The sequence below is a fragment of the Myotis yumanensis genome, unplaced genomic scaffold (genome assembly GCF_028538775.1).
Source record: "Myotis yumanensis isolate MYYU_CA2020_CCGP unplaced genomic scaffold, mMyoYum1.0.hap1 SCAF_17, whole genome shotgun sequence".
Lineage (NCBI taxonomy): Eukaryota > Metazoa > Chordata > Mammalia > Chiroptera > Vespertilionidae > Myotis > Myotis yumanensis.
The window spans coordinates 9,911,325-9,925,045 of record NW_027223768.1 but is presented as its reverse complement, the minus strand read 5'-3'; the positions used below and the strand labels follow the sequence as shown (position 1 = coordinate 9,925,045).

General features: G+C 47.2%; 1 protein-coding gene and 1 long non-coding RNA gene across 4 annotated transcripts in view; one reads left to right on the top strand and one right to left on the bottom strand.

The window, feature by feature from the left end:
* The window catches only part of LOC138995784 (uncharacterized), an 80,551-nt gene that overhangs the window by 37,306 nt on the left and 29,524 nt on the right, over positions 1-13,721 (bottom strand). The window lies entirely within an intron of this gene.
* Positions 1-13,721, top strand: part of VTCN1 (V-set domain containing T cell activation inhibitor 1) — a 33,725-nt gene that overhangs the window by 7,082 nt on the left and 12,922 nt on the right. The gene's annotated exons all lie outside the window — the stretch shown is intronic.

Below are 13,721 nucleotides of genomic sequence, written 5' to 3'. Positions count from 1 at the left end.
TCCTTCCCAGGATGCCTGCTCATCTTTGCTGTCCAGAGTCATCATAGTTTTCAGAGCTTCCCCTTCTACAGAATTCTCCCATCATTAACCTTCCTCCAAACAGGCTTTTTTTTTTGTAACAAGTCTCTGCCCTTTTCTCTCTTATAAACACGAAGGGAGGGTTCATGAGGTGACATCAGTGGCTCACCCCATATTCCTCAAGTGACAGATACTAAATAAACACAGTGTATTATTATGACTGCCCTCTCATTATTATAATTATTAATCAGTTCATCCTTTCAGGGTATTATTATCTTCCTAGTTCATAGGTGTTCATCTAATTTGCTTACAACTTGGAGGCGAGCTAAGCTAGTCTGGAGCAGGGAGGAGACTCACCCTGAGGTGAGGTGGCAGGTGCCTCGGGGAGCGTCTCACACGCTTTGTAAGGAACCTAGACACATAGTCCAATTTGAATTTGTTCTCCCGGCACCAGAGGCAAATGTCTGAGACAGAGAATGGAACTGTTGGACAGGTTAGGTTCAGGGGGAGTACAGTGAGGCAGTGGCTGGGCCACGACTAAATCCTCGGTGCTTCCACCCCACCCCACCCCCACCCCACTCTCTGGAATCCTTCCCATGACAAAGCCTTGAACAGGGCTGCCTGTCACTCCCATGCTACTTAATGGTCGTCAGTGTAGCTGATTCTCTGGGGAGTGACTAGGCATTTGGACATCACGCAGCAGCTCCCACCCTCTAGCAGGTGTTAGGTGTGGGTAGGAATTAGGTAATGCTCCGGGGAAGTGGAAGATAGGAGGTGAAAGGTAGAGTGCTGCTTCCTGTGAGAGCACAGAGTTCATTTAATCAGCTGGCCGCTGTAACTGGGTGGAATTTAAATGCTTTTTGCCCTGCAGTGGGAAGCGCTGCCTAGAGTGAGCATGCCTACAAAAGATACTCCCATCCCCGCAGACACATTGCTGCAACGTGCAATGGCCTGGAAGGGTGAGAGTGAGCCTTTTAGGTTTCTCATGATGTAAGCGGAAACGAAGCCTCCGAGTCAGGCTCAGGGAAAGAGCAAACACTGATCCACCCTGAACAAGCCATGTCATCTTTCAGATCCTCACATCTCATCTGTCGTCTGTCCGTAAAAGTCAAGTCATCATAAATATACAGGGGTCGACAGAGACAGCCAAATGCCCTGGAGGCAGGGCAGAGACAGGGCTGCTCTGGGGCCTGGACCACTCCGAGTCTCACCACCGTGCTCCTGACATCTGGACAGACACCGCCCCAGACATGAGCAGTGGAGACAGAGGGTAAGGGGCCCCATCCACTACATCTCGCTTCTCTTTGTTTGTATGCCATCTCCTATCCAATGCTTTCTCTCTTTTTTTGCAACATACTATATTCATTGCACTCTCCCGGCCCCCAATGAAACAGGACATTATAAAACTGCAAGGAACATACTGGAAAACTCTAACAAAGAGCTTGCTCCTCTAATGCTGCTAAGGCAGAGAAGACAGGAGCTGTGACCAGTTAGGACTCTGACTCAAGTTTCTGCAGCTGGGCCTCAGCCCCCTAGAGATGTCCCTGCAGGTACAGTCCACACGGAGAGAACCGTCCCCTGGCTGCGTGCCTCCAAGTCCACGGGACTGTGTAATTTCAGTCATTTTCCCTATTGTCCCAGCAAGCCATTGACATAGCCCGGAAACTCAAATAGTCAGGAACCCAAAATATGCCCTTCAGACCGCTCACCCCTGAAGTAACATGAATGGCCTTTGTCAAAACACATTTCCTGGTTTTGAAAGAGCGCTCCTGTAACCAGAGACCGCTCCAGAGCAACAAAGCAGCCTTTCCTGCAGGACATGCCACAGTGGCACTGCCCAGGGTTCATTCTCCCCCTTTTCTCGGGGCGCCTGTCTGTGTGCCACTGTTTCCTGGCCTTCCCTGGCTTTCTCAGCTCCGGTAGCTGCCAGAACGACTATATTTGACTGAGAGGTGAAAAGTTGTTTCTGTCCTTGCTTTTGGATTAAATATACCCATAAAGGAGGAGGAAACTAAGAAACATTGTGAATATTAAACTAACAAAGCTTCTTATCCTAACTTCTTAAACCTAAGCCAAGATTTGACGTGGCTGGTGCAGCTTCATGGGCACCAGCCTTGGTTCTTTACCCATCTCCATTCTTTTCTCTCTTACGGCCTTTAAGATTTTTGCCTTGTTCTTCCCGGTATGTTATGAGAGGCACAGCTAACCAGTTTCTGGAACAATGGAGAAGTGGGGAGGCACTGCTCTCAGGCCTAGTGGGGGGGGTCTCGGTCTGTAACACCATCTGCCTCTAAGTGTCTCTGAGGGAGACCTTCTTCCCCTAACTCTACCCTTCATCCCTCTGACCTTGAAATAAATCACACCTTATATCTACAATCACCCTGGTTCTGGACGGGGCCTTAGCCTCTTGGTAGCAGGAGAGGACACTAACATTTTTAGTGCCTTTGCCAGCACTGTGGAACAGAAATTGTACACATTATAAAGAAAGGCACCAAGTAAAGAAGGTAGCTCCCTCACTGACCTTCAAATACTTCTGACTTCAAATTCAGAAATAATGCCTTAAGCATTAAAAAGAAATGGCAGCGGTACCCACCAATGTCCCTACCAGCTAGCATGTAATTCAAAGTATAAAGAATACAAAGCCATTTAAAAAAAAAAAGTATATACAAGTCAAAATAGAAAACACTTCTTTCTAGTTTTCTGATTATCAATTTCTAGATGAGTTCATTGAACCTTAACTTTTATCTCTGTCCCCTTGTTTGTGAGTCTGTTGGTCAGGTGTGGGAATGGCAGGTTGCCATCCCTGCTTTTCTAATGCCGTGGGGCAAGCTGAGCTGGCCTAGTGCCGGGGTCGGCAAACTCATTAGTCAACAGAGCCAACTATCAACAGTACTTCTTCAAAGCCGACTCACCCAGGCTGAAAACCGACTTCTGCGCATGGGCCACCAAGTTTCAATCGCACTGTACGCGTGCCCGCACGTGGTATTTTGTGGAAGAGCCACACTCAAGGGGCCAAAGAGCCGCATATGGCTCGCGAGCCGCGGTTCGCCGAGCCGCAGTTTGCCGACCACTGGCCTAGTGGATCGATCGCCCAGTGCTGCCTGGTACACTATGCTGGTCAGCAAGGCTTTCTTTGGTCTATCTCTTGAAGCTCCTGATAGCTTAGACCTCTGGACCGCACAGCTTTGTCCAGACTTGTTTCTCCAAGTTGTTAATATGCCTGAAACAAATCCTTTGGATGGCCATTAAGGCTGACTCTACCCCAGGGTGAAATTATACATTTGCTCTTCAGTTTTTATAGCATCACCTAGTAGTCTATTGGGCATGAAGCCTTAATGGTGGGGGTTGTCTTCTCTCCATGTCACATCAGAGTCTATAATACCTGCTGGGGTCTATACATATACTCTATGTCTCACATTTCCTTTTCTTTGAAGACATATTCCGTAATTTTTCTGGCTTCCCTTGTTACTTTGAAAAGTAAGCTATTAGTCTACTTGTCATTCTTTTCTAGGCAATCTGTCTTCTCTCTCTCACTGCTTTTAAGATTTTTGCTTTGTTCTTCTTCAGTTGCACTATGAAGTGTCTTGTAGTTTTCTTTTTATTTACCTACTTATGATTCATTGAGCTTCCTGAATCTGAAGATTGGGATTACTTCATAAATACTAAAAAATACTCAGTCTTTTTCTCTTCATTTATTGCCTCTCTCTCACTCTGTATTCTGTCTTTCTGGACCTCTGATTAGATATAAATATTAAAATTTCTCATTTTGGTCTTCGTGTGTCTTACCCTCTCTTTAATATTTAATATTTCAACTCTTTTGCTTAACCAATTCTCTCTTTTAGTTGTATCCAATCTACTAGTTAATGTGTCCGGTTGAGTTTTAAATTTCAATTCTTTATTTTTCATTTCTTAGATGTTCTGTTTGGCTCTTTTTCAAATCTTTATCTGGACAGTTTTTTTCATCTTTTGTTCCTTATTCAAGCTTTCCATTCCTTTATTCATTTATTTTAACACATTAAGAAGGCTTATTTTATATTCTGTACCTAATGGTTTCAATATCTGAAGCCTTTTCATTTATTCTGTTCATGGTGCCTTTTTCTTGTACCCTTAGGGGTTTTTTATTATAAGCTTGTATTTGGGGAAGTTTCTTTGCTGAAATCCTTTGAGGCCTGGGTGGAGAACGCATTTCTTCAGAGATTCTTTGCTTTTGCTTCTATTAAGCATTGGAACTTTACCAACTAGGAACCCTTTAAGACTTAATTTTTGGTTTGGGGTTCTTCAGGACTGGAGGCATGTAAATTCAGACCTCAAATCTCAGGGAGCGTTCTTCTCCTCACCCAGAACTAAGACCAAATGAGGTTAAATGTAAGCCAAGATTGGACTTGGCTGGTGCCTTTAGGGGAGTGGAGGGTTCTAGCTTATGTGGTTCTCCAATTAGATTCTCTAGCTTGGGTGGCCCCTTGGCTGTGTCTCTGATATTCTGACGGCTCTTTTGTCACTGGAATTTGTAGACAGCCACTGTGTTCAGTTCCCTCTTCTCTGTCTAGAGTCATGTTTTTTTGCTTCACTTTCAGCCTCTGCAAATCTCCTTGTTTTTCTTGCCAGCAAAACCAAGTGTTCAAAAATGTGTGTGGTTTTTATTCAGCATTTCAAACATTTTTAGTAAGATTATTACTTCTTTTATGGATATTTCTATGCACTATTGCTAAAAATTTTAATTTTCATTCCCCGCAAAGTTCCTTTTTTCTTTTAGAAGGATATCTCTATTGTGAAAGTCATTTGTGGATAGTAATGACTGAAATGGCTGAAGTTTAGCAAGGACTCAAACACAGCTGTTATCAATTAATTCCTTCTCCAGGTTCCCTTCTTGACCCAGCCAACCAGGTCTTTTATTTCCAACTCTCCAAGGCATTTGGTAATAATTCATCGTGTCAGCAAGATTTCACACACCACAGTTTTATAAAATATTATTTTCCTTTAAGGAGGAAGATAAATGAGAATTTCTCCCATAAATGGCTACTCAAAAGTTACAAATGTGCTCGTTGCTGTTAGTAACACTGTATGCGCCCACGTCTAAAAGATGAGAACGTGTGTCCCAGCAGGTGAGGGTTTGGCATGGACTCCGGGTAGGACCTTGGGAGACTGCAGACGTATCCCTGTGGTTTCCGAGATTTGCTGGTCTGCTCTTTGGTGGGGAGATTTTCTGGTGTCACTGAAGTGGAGAGAGTGAGTGACAGAAGCCTTGGGCCTACAAATAGGACCTGTCTCCCATTTGGGAACACAGGCATCAGACTGCTAAGACAGGGATAGGTGCTTTGGTAGGGAAGAGCTCTGAGGGCGACATGTGCTTGTTCCCAGCTTTATTGATGAATACACAGAACTGACCCAGGGCTAGGCTTCCTGAGAGGAGACAGCCCAAGCACGTCTTTGAACGTGGTCAGTGACAGCACGGGCCTCCTATAGGCACCAAAAGGGTGACAAGTCCAGCAGTCACTGTGCTTTCGGGTGCTGCTGAGTCATCTAGATTGCAGATCACTGGGACTCTGAAGGCCATCCATCTGCCTGCTGCCCAGATCACGGTGACTGATGGGGAGAGAGTAATCATGGAGATGTGCTCTCCGCAGAGACAGCCTGTCCTGTCCTTCCCCATCAGAACTTCTCAGTTCCAGGTCCCACCTCCTAGCTCCATCCCAAACCCCAGGGCCTGGCTCTCCTCTCTCATGGAGCCCAGCCTTCTGAGATTCACCTTCCAACCCCACCCCTTTCATCCACGAAGGAAAGAGAAGAAGCAAGCTCCAGGCTGGGTTCAGGAGTGAGGTCAGAGGCAAGTCGGAGCCAAGCCAGGCTTGGGATGGGGGCCGCTTTGGGGGGCCAGAGAGGAGGTGGAAGGCTGTTCCAGGCAGAGGGCGACAGGGGACAACACAGATCAGTTTGACCAGAACACAGGGTTCCAGAAGGGGAGAAGCGTTGGACAGACAGCTTGCGGTATCTGGGGAGAGTCTTCACTTCTAGGCTTAGTTTGAACTTGAATCTGTAAGCAGTAAGAAGTCATTTACATTTGGGGTAGGGCGAAGGGGTAAAAATAAGAATCAACATTTACAATTCAAAATAATATCTAATATTTATACATTAATAGTTTGTTTCTTTAGACCCTTACAACAGTCCTGTGGAGCTGTTTAATCTGGACACAGGTATGGGGTGAATTGCAGCGCTGCTCAGGTGTGCAAGCCCCCTGCTCCCATCGAACTCCAGGCTCTCTGGGGAGTTGATGAGGGTGGGCGGGGGGGGGGGGGGGGGGGGGGTGGAATAGCAGTGCCTTCTCTTTGTTTCGTCCATCCCAGAAATGACCAGGCTGTCACTGAGCAGTGCCCCTATGGGCCTGAGGAGGCGGGTGGGGAGGTCTGAGGGGACAAGGTGAGACAGGTAGGAGGGGGCTGTGTGTGACAGCAGCCAATTTGAAAAGGAAGTGCTAATTAGCAGCCAAACCACACTGCAGGTGCTGTGAGCACCCCTGGAAATCTCTCCTAAACTCCAGTTTGGAGACTTACAATTAGGCTGTTTCAGTCCAGACCACACAGGCTGCTTAGGGGATACCTGGCTCTTCTAACAGCACCGACACGTCTGGGAGGTTCAGAAAGGGTTTGAAGCGTGTGTGTTATTAAACACAACAGGATGTTACACTGCAAGAATCTTCTGGAAATGTTTTCTTCTCTGCAGTGAGAATGAGGAGGAAGGGGAAATGCAGGCACGATTAGGGAAAGGACTAGTAATCACCTTGCACGGACTTCTGTCTCGCTTTGCTTGTGCCTCTGGGAAACAGTGAACGAGGCTGATGAAATGCCGGTGTGTGCTGCATGGACATCAGGGGAGCAGTTGTAGACGGCGCAGGCTTAAGAAAATAATGGAATGGCTCTGCTGCAAACTCAAATACTGTTCAGGGAAAGGTGTCTGTTTATTAATATTCTGTGTTTTTCCAGCTGAGACGCTCCTTCTAGTTTTCCTTCCAGAGTCTCAGACTAAAGATCCCTCCTGACAGAGATGGACTTCTTCAGTCAATGAATAATGGGGCAAGTGGTCCTTCCACAGGGGCAGCGGTACAGAACATGAGCCTGGAAACTGATCTGAATCCTGGGCTTTGCCAAGCTTTGGGTTTACATAAAATATGGCATCATAATGAAAGCCATGGACGAGGGAGTCTCAGACCCAAGCCAATCCTGCTCTAATTTCTCTGGGGGTGAGCCCTTGGATAAGTGACTTAATATTAGGCCTCAGTTTCCCCATCCATAAGGCAAAGATAGCAGTACCTATCTCATAGGGTTGCTGTGGGGATTGAATGAGATAAATGAGGTCATGTACTCAGTTCATATCAGCTATCACTGTTATGTTATTAACCAAGGTTTTAGGCGCCCTATCAGAACACCTAACTACGACAAGGGCAAGGCCAGAGGAAACCTCAGGGAAGATCAGTACAGAATCATACAACTACCTGCATCAGAAAGGGACTTTCAAAATGGTCCCACCCTTACCTGGTGCCAGAAACTCTCCCCTGCCCACATCTCTCCCTAAGTGGTTTCTCAGCCCTTGTTTGTACACACACGTCTAATGACGTAACTCTTCGGTCTCAGGCAAGTACCAGAGAGCTCTGTTGGGAAGTTTCTCTGTACATAAAGCTCAATCTAACCTCCTAGCACTTTCCCCTACTGGCTTCATTCCTTGCAGAGTGATAGGCCCATATGGCATCTCCTTGTCAATCTCTTCCTGACCCTCCAGTTACTACTCTTCATGCTCATGTCCTCCTGCCCCTGGATCAAAGCTGGCCTTGATTTCACCAACACAAAGAGAAAAAGGAGAGGCATGTAGAGGTGGGGAAACATTCTCTACAGAAAATAAATATCCTTCAGGGGAAAAAATACTGAATAGACAATAATCTAAGCGTCTCAGAAACCTAGAACCCATATTAATCAATATTAAAAAAAAAAATGGTTACAGAACACATGCTCTGTTCCACATAGTGTTTAAAAATAACGCCGCCTTTTCTCCTTTTATGGGGAAAAACAGAGAAACTTTTTGGACAGGCTGAAATCAATGTCTTCACTCTCAGCATTCCTTTATAGACCTAGTCACTTTTTCAGTTTACGAATAAAGTAATATGTCTGATTTTTTTTCAAACATTTACTTGATTTACTCAAATATTCTGCTTGGTATATTTAATTTTAAAGTAGAACTTATTCAGATTAATCACACGTTTGCTCACTTCCTCTAGTTTTCCGAGGGTTAATCCTTTATGGGATACACAGTGGAAGAAGGCGGGTGATCTAGAGGAATGTGGTACCTCTCAGTTCTGTCAGTATTTGAGACGGAGGCAGGAACTAGAGACCGCAGAAACCATTCATGCTTGAATGGAACAAAGAGGCCTTATGTCTTCCAGAATGAGTGCGCTCCGTACTGAAGCAGACCCAGAAGCCCTTGTTTTCTGAAATGGAGCTATGGGAGCTATGCAGGGATGCGGATGAGGGAAGCCTTCTGAACTGTTGGCCTCCTGCCTGCCACATGGGACTTTTTCTAGAAGTATGGTTCTTAGGAGCACAGGCTCGTCCATTAGACTCCTGGGTTTGAGACCTGGCTCTCCCACTTCCTAGCTGTGAGAGTTCGGTCAGTTATTTAGGCTAAGCCTCAGTTTCCCCACATGTAAGAAGGCAATGACAGTGACACTTACGCATAGCATTGCTGAATGAAGGATGGATGAGACACTGTATATATATGTAGCACTGGCACCCACAATGTGCCCGATCAGCACTGGCGTTATTGTTTTATCATCCTCATGAACCTCAGGGAGAGTGAGACTTTGTCCTTAAAAGATAGGTATCTCGCCAAAACCGGTTTGGCTCAGTGGATAGAGCGTTGGCCTGCGGACTGAAGGGTCCCAGGTTCGATTCCGGTCAAGGGCATGTACCTGGGTTGCGGGCACATCCCCAATGGGAGATGTGCAGGAGGCAGCTGATCGATGTTTCTCTCTCATCGATGTTTCTAGCTCTCTATCTCTCTCCCTTCCTCTCTGTAAAAAATCAATAAAATATATTTTAAAAAAAAAATAGGTATCTCTATCCCAGTTTATTTCTTGGAAATCCAGTAACAGCCTGTCTGCTGCAGTGTGTGTTTCTATAGCACCGATTAGCTCATACATGGTTGGGACACGGGGGAATGAGGACAGTTATATCATGGAAGTTGCGTTGGTTCACATGTATCTTCCCCAAGGCAAGGGGGCTGAAACAGCAGAGAAGAATGACAGCTTTACTGGGAAGGGATCCATGCGGCTTTCAGTTCTTTGTTTCTTTCCATTTTACACGAGCACCTGCTTCTGGAGCGCTCTCCCCCGAGAAGCACATCCTGGCCTTGCACATCCCAGGGGTGTCCTTCCCTCTGTACCCCAACTTCACTGGCTCATAGCACCCTAAGTCAGAGTTTTTGCGCATTTTTTAACCCTTACCTGAGGATATGTTTTTATTAACTTGAGGGAGAGAGAGAGAAATATTGATGTGAGAGAGAAACATTGATCAGTTGCCTCCCGTACACACCCGGCCAGGGATCAATCCCGCAACTTTTTGGTGTACAGGACGGCGCTCAACCAACTGAGCCACCCGGCCAGGGCTGTGTGCATGTGTAACATCCCTGGCCAGCTTCTGGCCCTACTGCACTGCCTGCTTTGGCCGTGGAAGTTATCCCGAGGTACCAGTTACCGTTTCCGTTAGGGACCCATTACAGAGTCACACGGTCTCAGTGATCTGCCCTTACCTTAACCTTATGCTTTCCCGTCAGCCCTGTTACCGTTATAGTGCGATTTTATAGAATGTGAGGTTTTTCAGGAGCACAATATACCATCTCTTAACTAAAATACCTCATTTCTTTCAAGTGCTGCAGAAAGACACAAAAAGGAGGCGAGAAGGGCCACTCGGATGGCAGAGTCCGGGGTGCAAGGCTGGTCCCTCCCTGGTGGCTCTGAGTTCTGTGTCTCTGGAAAGCACCTCTTCCCAGCCCAGGGCACTACCGTGTGGTGCTTGGTCCTGACGCGTCCAGGGCAGCAGAATAACCCCGTTCTCCGTGTGTCTGCTTTGAAGAGAGGAGGGAGTAGCACGAATGGCTAAATATATCCCTGGATAAAGCCTCTTTACTTTCTTTGAAACTAGTTCATGGAAATGCACTTTGAATTCCTGTGAGAACATGCTCCTCTCTTTACTGAAGCCCCGACTGCATTCTGTCTTGTGCTATTACAGTGGCATGCATATGCGTGTGGGTGTGTGTGCGTGTGCGTGCGTGTGCGTGTGCGTTTTACCTGAATTGCACTGTGATTCCTGAGGGCAGGCCCTTGTTGACTTCCTCCCTGTGTCTCCTTCCCTTTGCCCGCACAGTGTCTTTCACGTGGTAAGCACTAATACTCGCTGCGTGAACAAACCCTCCAGAAGCACTGACTCGCGTCTAGGCCCTTCTGTGCAGAGTAACTGCTGTGCCCTGTGAATGCCAATGCAGTGGTTAGAAGACCTAGTTTTGCATTAAAAATTTCCTGTAGCATAGCTATTGGAAATTATGCTGGGGAAGTGAAAACCAAAATGCAGTGTAAGAACACCTGATGTGAAATATTTTATTCATCGTTTTAAAAAATTAATAAGCAGCAGGAATTATTTAATTTGGCTGCTCTGATAGTTGCTGCTTCGCTTTCCAAGGTTCTGCAAGTGGAGCGGTTCCCCGAGGGAACAGCAGTTCAGAACAAAGCTCAAGGTGATCCTGCTTAGACAGGGAACCTGCTGACAGATGGGTTCTGCCTCCACAGCAGGGGAAGCGTGGGTCTCGGGGAGGGAGATGAGCTCCCAGCCTCCACTGTCCCATTCCTACTGGTGAGCGTACAGGTATCTGCTCCGTGTCCTTGCTGTCCAGCCCCCCACGGAGAGGGTGGGGGACAGCATATCTGTGGTGGGTGGGGGTGGGTCTATGGTGATTAACATGGCTGGAGTGCAGGAGGCCAGGGGGCACCCGGGGGAAGTGTGGAGAGAGACAGTCTGGAGAGAGAGGACGAGAACCCCTTTGAAAGACCCTGTGGGCTACATCACAGAGTGGAGTCTTATCAGGAGGGAAACAGGAGGGCACTGGGAGTTTTCAGACTATCACCAGGACTACCATGATCATCAGTGTTGTCATCATTCTTGCCAACAGCTCAGTAGCTGACCCACAGGGTAGGCCCCACAATACCCATCAGCACCACCAAGGCAACATGCACTAAGTTAGAAGCACGTGCTTGTTAGGTAACCGTGGCAGAAAAGCAAGAATGAGAATAGCTAATACTTACAGACGCTGCCTATGTGCCGGCACTTTTCTAAGTGATTTTGTAAAATGGGTTAACTCAATCTTCACAAGACCCAAAGTTGAGGTCCCACAATTAGTAAGTGGTGGTGCTGGGACTGGCACTGTGCAGGCTGGGTCCGGAAGCCTCAGTGATCACCCCATTTCCCACTTTCAGCTAGGCTGTAGCCCCTAAGCTGCTGCCACAGAGAAATTCTGAAGCCACTGCTGACCCTGGCCATGTGAACAGGCTGCGCGTGGGGATGCCTGACGGGAGAGTTGCACTAATGCTGGGGAGGCATGGGGGTGAGCAGGCGCAGGGAAGGGACAAAAGAGAAAGGAAGGAGAGAACAGGACTGGATGATTCAAACACATGTGAAAATGTACACTGAACCCTGAGCACCAAGGCTGGGACCTGCTACTTGGATGTATCAAAATACTATGATATTTTTATTATTATCAGCTGGATTATTCTCCAGGTTTAAGTCATTAGCTTTTCCTAATAAATTTAATCAGGCAGGTGCAATTAAGCTCTTTTAAAATTTTTAAATTGATTTGAGAGAGAGAGCTAGAGAGGCATCAATTTGTTGTTCCTCTTATTTATGCATTCATTCCTTGATTCCTGTATGTGCCCTGACGGGATCAATGTGAGAGAAACACATCGATTGGTTGCCTCCCACACACTCTCTGCAACCTCCCATATGGGAATGACACTCTAACCAACTGAGCTACCCGGCCAGGGCCAACTCAGCTTTTTTAATAATAAAAAGTAATATATGAGTAGCCCTTTATGGATCATGCAACATTCACTGTCAACTACATCGTTTGATCTTAAAGCAACCCTCCTGTATTAGTTTGCTGGCGCTGCTGGCACAAGGTACCGTGAACAGGGCGGCTTAAACTACAGAAATTTACTGTCTCGCAGTTCTGGAGGCGAGCAGTCCAGGTGTCGCCTGGGTTGGCTCCTGAGGGAGCATCTGTTCCATGCCTGTCCCCTGGCTTCTGGTGACCTGCCAGCTATCTTTGATGTCCCTTGACTTACAAATCTCTGCTTTCCTCTTCGCGTGGTGTGTTCCCTGTGTGTGCATGTCTGTATCCAACTCTCCCCTTTTTATAAGAACACCCATGAGTCATATTGGATCAGGGGTCCACTCTACTCCAGCATGACCTCATCTTAACTAATTACATTGGCTACAAACCTATTTCCAAATAAAGTCACTTTCTGAGCAGTAGGGTTAGGACTTCAAAGTAAGAATTTGGGGGGGACACACTTCAACCCATAACACCTTTATAGCAGGTAAAGCAGGAATTATTCTTATTCCCATTTTAAAGATAAAGAAACTGAGTCTTCGAGAGTTGCAGTCATTTCCCCAAGGCAGGTCAATCCCAGGGCCACAAATGCAAGTCTGCTGCCTGACTCAGTGGTTGAGAGAGCCAGACAGGGCCTCCTGCTGTGAGTTTGTCTAGCTGTTCTCACACACGTGGGCCAGTAAGAACTGAGGCTGCAGCGAGCTGTGTAAACAGAGGAGAAGCGGTCATATGCGGTCTCCTCTAGGAATCAATTGCAGATGCCCTCGTATTAAAAGCTCCATTCTGCTTCTTCAGGTGCTGCCCCTCTGGCTGGGCCTCATGAGGGTCTGACCTCCAGGGGAACTGTTTACGCAAACTGTTCCTTGTAGGCCCAGCCCTGAGCCAATGGGAGCTGGGTACAACGAGCCTATTCAGGGCAGGAAGTGAAATGCCCGTGCTTCCCCTTCTCTCTATAGCATCATTCTTCGCCTCCCTGTGCCTTTCTTTTGTCCTGCCTGTTGGGTAACATCGTGTGGTTGTGGGCAGTGTGAGCTGCCAGCAGCGAGAGGGTGTGGCTGGGGACACCGGCCTGAGGACCTATGCACCAGGGTGGGCAGCGATGGGCAAGTTTCCCAGGAACTGCTCTGCAACACACCAGCTCTGACGCACACCTCCTGCTCTGCCTGTCACTCTCCCCGGCTAAAGCTGGTGGCCCCTGGGTTCCCCTGAACAGAGAGGAGCGACACACCCCATTTGAGAGCCCCCACCCTTGGGAGACAGTGTGGGAAGTAGGCAAGTGCAGATTCCAGAGAGAGAGAGAGTCCAATCCGAGCTCTGCCACTTTCCATCCGTGTGAATTCAGGGAAGATGCTTAACCTCCCTGTCACTGCCTCATGGGTGAAATGGAGCCGGTAACTTTGTTTACCTCACAAGGTTAGCATGTGGATAAATGATATAACCCCCAGATGGTGCCTGGAACACGTCTGCCACATAACTCTAGCACTCAGTAAATGTAAGCAATACTTCCTTGTTTGTTTCCCAAATGCCATTTGTTAATCTGGTCACTGAAAATTGGCAGGCGA